This window comes from Bombus huntii, unplaced genomic scaffold (assembly GCF_024542735.1).
Source record: "Bombus huntii isolate Logan2020A unplaced genomic scaffold, iyBomHunt1.1 ctg00000068.1, whole genome shotgun sequence".
In the NCBI taxonomy this organism is placed as follows: domain Eukaryota; kingdom Metazoa; phylum Arthropoda; class Insecta; order Hymenoptera; family Apidae; genus Bombus; species Bombus huntii.
In genome coordinates this window covers 570,986-576,709 of record NW_026099327.1, presented here as the reverse complement: position 1 = coordinate 576,709, position 5,724 = coordinate 570,986, and the positions used below count along the sequence as shown (strand labels likewise).

Here is a 5,724-nt window from a genome sequence, read left to right as displayed (position 1 = left end):
TGGTTACTAGTTGGAGTCGCCTGATAGACGAGTACGTGCGGGGGAGCGACCGGCAATTAACTTAGCCAGTTTCGAAGTTTCGTAACCCGGCACGTTGTATCCGGTAAATCTGTTAGATCCGTGGCAGCCGAGCCGTGGGGCAGACAGGACCGAAAGGCACGTCGACGGGGCTCTCCAGTAATTTCACCGATACGTTCGTCCGTCGCGCGATTAAAACCCTCTCGGAGCCCGCCATACAGTTTCTGCTAGTGGCACGAGTGGCCAACTTTACGAGGGGATAACGCTATGTGATACGAAACCGAAATCGCACGGCCGATGCTTGCCGTATCCATTCCTTTTCTATTCCGCCCGTTCTGCCTTCTTCTCCCGATCTCCCGCTAATTCGCCTTGTTTCTTCGGCCCTCTCCAGCGTGGATCGAGGGATATCGGTCCTTAATCTTTTCCCCACGCTGGACAATGTTTTCTCCTTGATAAGTACCGATTCGTTTCTACTTTGTTCCGATGTTAGTGAAACAGCTCGTTCGTTCCACGGAATACACCAAATCTACCTTTCGTTTCAGCCAGCGCAGTTCTGAAGCTGCAATTAACCGCGTCTACCTGTTTCTCCAGGATCGTCGTTCGAATCGAAACGTCGGACGGGTAAAAATTTCACGACGCGAGGCGCCTGTTCGACCGTGCATTCCGCGTAGAATCCGCCAATTTCCGACAAGTCGACCGATTAAAACGAATTCATCGGATTACTGAGTGCCACGTCTGTCTGCAAAGAGAATTAACTCGGACAAGATGGATCGTAATTCCGTGAAAGCGGCGCGTCCCTCGGAGACGAGGAAAACATGGCCACGCGTGTGTGTGGACCAGGACGAGAGGAGACGCAGCGGGGTTAGCTGAGTCGTAAAGCTGCGCGTATCCGGTCCCCAGTGCACACGAACGTCCTTCTAGCGTGTAGCTACATCGGATTACGAGTGGAGTTGCGATGCGTTCGGTGTCAGGATTTTTTGAAGTCTCGCCAACACACGGATTCGACCGACGGGGTTCTAATACAGCGCGCATATCGGCAGGTTTCACGGGTCGGCTGTCAAACCATAGCCCAGGGGTTTCCTTTATCCCGTTTCCTATTTCTCTCGGTGGTCACCGTTGTTACGTCTGTTGGGCCGACACGGCTGCAGTGCTTCGATTCTACGACGACCGTGTCGCGGTTCGTCGTCCTTTCTTCGCGGTTTCTGGTACTCTCCTACCTATACGGTCTGTTGGTTAACGACTCGATCCCCAAGGCTTTCCGTATCGTGTCCCTGTCGCTTCGAAGCAAATGGCAACGATACTTTAAGTAAGACGTTTCCGTCGCGGATCGCTCCAACTCGTGCACGATTTGTTTCGTGGCCATTTTTCGATAGGCCGACCACGTGTTTCGCACGATGGAATTACGAGGGACTATTTATCGTTTCTTCGATAGACCAACGAAAGCAGTAATTCTTCTTGCGCGACGCGCGATCCTTGGTTTCTCACAGTTCGGGCACGAGGTATTATCGTTTTCTAGTTTTCTAGTGGACGTCGATGCGTTCGAAACGCATCTGACTGGCGACACCGCGAGACACGTTGTAACCATGTTCGCTGAAAAGTTAACGTCGGTTCTGCAAGCGTGGTTTCCGTCGTTCGAAAGGAGTTAAAGCGGAGCAAAATCACGACCATTTAAAGAGACGTCAAGAGGATAACGTTTCAACAGCGAGTTCCACTTTCTACCGGAAACCGAAACCGAAACCGAAAGCGAAACTGAAACTGAACTTGCTTACCGATCCGGTGGCGAAAGCGTGTACGGGGAGGAACGGAACGTGACTCGATCGTTCGTTTCGAAACGTTTTTCCGAAATACAAAGTTGCAAAGAGAGGAGAGTTTGTATCTCTTATAATCTCTTCCTGTTGCTGTAATAATCCTGTTTGCTGGATTTATCGAACACGAGCCAGGCATTTTTAAAGCGATCCCGATCCCGTCGATAATTCGCACGCGATACAACCGCGACTAACGGATGTCTCTGCTGCCGCGTACCGTCTGCTTTTCAGTTTCGCCGTGCAAAGTGTCACCACGTTTCACCCGGAAACGAACGAACGCATCGTCGTCGGCTAATTTTCATTTCGTGCTCGTGATAATTAAGCCGTTGCGCGACGCTCCACCCTCGCGAGTCGACGATTTTCTAGGAGACCGCTCTGGTCCGTGGCAACCGAGCCGGGAAACGTCAACCAGCTGTAACTAGCGAGCATCGTTACAAGCAAATTAACCAGCCAGCTCTGCCCTGTTTTGTACCGTGTTTCCTCCTTTCTTCTCTTTTCCCTCCTTTCGTATGCTTCGCAAGCGTCACCCACGCAACGAGATTCGTCGCTTTCTTTCAAACGAGCGAATAAAAATAATATTTCTACGAAATATGGCTTTCGCGAATACGAAGGCTCCCACGAACCAGCGGTTCCAACGTCTTTCGGTTTTTTTCGTGATTTTCTTTTCCACGCAATTTTTCCTCGATCAGTTCGGTTTATATGTAGATGTAAACAAACTAGCAGCAGCCAGTTACTTTTAATACGAAAAAGTAAATTGAAAATGCAGATAAAAGCTCGCGGCGTTTGGAATCGTGCCCAGGTAATACCGGGTCTACGCGTTCAAGAACGTCAGCAACTTTCCGATACTCTTTCCGTTTCATTCTGAAAAGCATCGCGTTAATAGGTTCCGCGCCACGTAAGATCGAACTCGAAACATCGATGACGATACGAGTACATGTAAATTAAATCGAAACGTTTCCATTATGAAATTGCCGGGAATTTACTCAAAATCGCGCTTTTTCCACGTTTGTTTCACTTTCGAAGAATAGAAATTTCAAATCGCCGAACTTGTTGCGTTGTCAAGAGTCATCGGGCTGTACGCCGCGTGTAGAGAAATTTCTTTTTTTCCTGGCATTTTTTCATCGCGACAAACTTGCAACATTGCGTATCCGGTGAGCGATTACGGTTAAAAAAATTGACCCTACCAAAGGTTTTCTCGTATTTTTCGCCGGGAACAAATACGCGGTGTCGGGCGTTTCATAGGTCGGTGAAAATTCGCCCGTTTATTTCGATCGCAATGGGGGTTTCATCGACGCCAAGAGCAGCATCGACGAATACGAATACGCGTTTTTCTCCTTGTTTTTGCCCTGCCACGTTAATACTTGGACTGCATCGAAAGTTTATGAGAGCGTTAGAAAATAGCGAGCGGCGTGCATGTACGCCGTCGGCTTTCCCAAACTTTCCAAAGCGTACGAATTGCGAACAGTAGCTGGAAACCAGAGCTGTCCGTACGTATATTTTTGAAACAGCTTACTCGACTGCCTCGTTCGGTGTTTGTCGTGGAAATTTATCCTGATATTCCTCGCCAATCCCCCCGCCTCTCTCTCCTTTCCGCCTGTCCTCTTTCATCCTTCCTGTTTTCCTCCTATTTATAAAGCGTAAACACGCGATATGTACCTCTGTTTGCCGCGTTTTATAAATATTCTCGAGATTGGAGAAATTACTTTTCCGTTTCTCTGTTTGTTAACGTCGTGAGGAAAGTTTGCGCTGCGTCAGCTTCGCAGAATCGTTCGCTTCTTTTCCTCGCATTCCGGTTCGACGGAATCGCCACTCCCTTATCTACACGCGTTTCCTCCAAAACTGTTTCTCATCGCGAAGCCAAGTCTCGAACGAGCGTTCGTCGCATCGACAAAGTATCGCGACATCGTTGATTTTATCGTTAATAAGCTGGCGATACCGAGGCTGCGACGGCTTTATCCGTCTGTATTTATTCACCGTCTAACGTTGCATTATTCAGTGGAACGCTCCATTTTCGGTCATTGCTTTTCTTACTGCCGTTCCATTTACTCTGCGGATTTAAGAACAAGCGAGAAGCACTTGGATCTTTCCTTTCTGCCGGGATTATGCTTTTTCCTCTCCACTTTTACGTTGTATCCTTCGAGCTTGGATGCTCGATCATAGTTGCGCGAGGGAAACCTTTTTCTCCATAGACACGCACAAAACCTACGCTTTCAGGTTTACATCCCCCTGGAGCCCCGTAGTCCATATTTTTTGATAATTCCTACAATAATATTTTATAATTAGACCTACAATATATTTAAAAAAATAAAATCCCGATAAAAGACAAAAGGGTGGACAATTGCATTACCTATTAAGTATTATAGAAAAATATTAAAGGAAGCATATATATTTCGTCGTATTACGTGCAAATTTTCCACAAATGCGTAAAAAACCGCGGTCTATTTACATAATAAAATAAATAATTCTTATGTGTCATAAGTCAAATTTTCTTTACCATTCTCTCCAAAACTTCTTGTCCCCTCAGAATATTGCCTAACGTTGTGTCTAAAGATGTAATCGCATCTCAACAGAGATAAAAATTTGTCAAAAGAGGAAACTAATTATCCTGCTAATGATACGTCGAACGACGTCGTAGACCAAGAAAACGAGATCGATGCTGGAGGATTGGAATCCGGAAAGATGGAAGAAGAACGTTGGTAAAGAGCCATTTACTCGCAACGCCAACGCCCTGGCCGGGCTGAATGCACTCGTTCCCGTCAAATCACGAAAGTTAAGCAGCGCCGGGCACGGGTAGTACTCGGATGGGTGAACGCCTGGGACCTCCGTGTGGCGTTGGCGAAGCGTGCTGGCCCCCCCTCCGTGGGGTTCGGGCCTTGGGCGCTTGGCGGCTCAGCGCCTCGGGGCCGCCAAGCAGTCCGGTAGGGGAACCGGGCTGCCTGGCATGGCGACGAGGCGGTCTAACAATGGTCACACACCGCTCCATCAGCCGTGGTATTAAGATGTCGATGCGTCTCCGCAGTACATGTTCGGCTAGCCCGAGGGCCCGTTATAAATCTTAAGGTTTAGTTAACTAAAGTCCTTCAAACAGACAAACAGCCTTTGTCCCAACTACGGGAAGATAGGGGAGACGTATTTTTCAACGAGCGGCGTCTCCCACTAGCAACTTTCCCTCGAGGGCGGCTAGCATCCTTCTCTAACCACCGATATGGAGATTGACCAATTAGCAGCAACGTCAATTTCCCTTACTTTCTGAACGAAGGCTTTTCTCGACGAATCCGATGATCTCGTATCCTTAGACACACCCCGTTATAGTTTTCCTCTGTGGCATCATCGGGACGGGAAAGGCATTCTCGCTCGCGATCTCATCGATTAAGGAGTAACCCTTTACGGCCAGTGAATATTACGCATCCGACTTGGATTTTGTGAGTACGTTCATCTATCATCCCGTCGACCGCGGATTCGTTATTGAACCTAGGATCATTGTCATTAGTTTCTCGAGTACCTAACTACCACGGTTACTTGTCCGGTTCTATAATAATCGTATTTGCGCTAGTCAATGTCTTCTCTATTGCATAACGACAACGTGTAACCCAAACGAGGATTCGTTTCACGCCCCTAACCCTAATTCTAATGTAAACCCGACATATTTATTAGACAATTATTACAAGGATTATAAATGTGCGTTCTGGAATGTAGACAGTTGGCTAGTTATTCACAGACTGACTGGCTTAGTGACCCATGGCCCTTGAAAAGGTTTAGAGCCCCACTCTCTATGCAGTAATGATTGTGACCTGTGTGGGTGTCTGTGTGGCGTCACATGTGGCACAGAACCTTCTAGTAGCTTCTCGACGTGCCCATCTAGAATGTTCCATCCATATCCTGACACTTCTTCCGGCGAATT

General features: G+C 47.8%; 1 pseudogene; it reads left to right on the top strand.

The window, feature by feature from the left end:
* The first annotated feature begins 4,542 nt into the window (after positions 1-4,542).
* On the top strand, positions 4,543-4,661 carry LOC126876298 (5S ribosomal RNA; annotated as a pseudogene).
* The last annotated feature ends 1,063 nt before the right edge of the window (positions 4,662-5,724 follow it).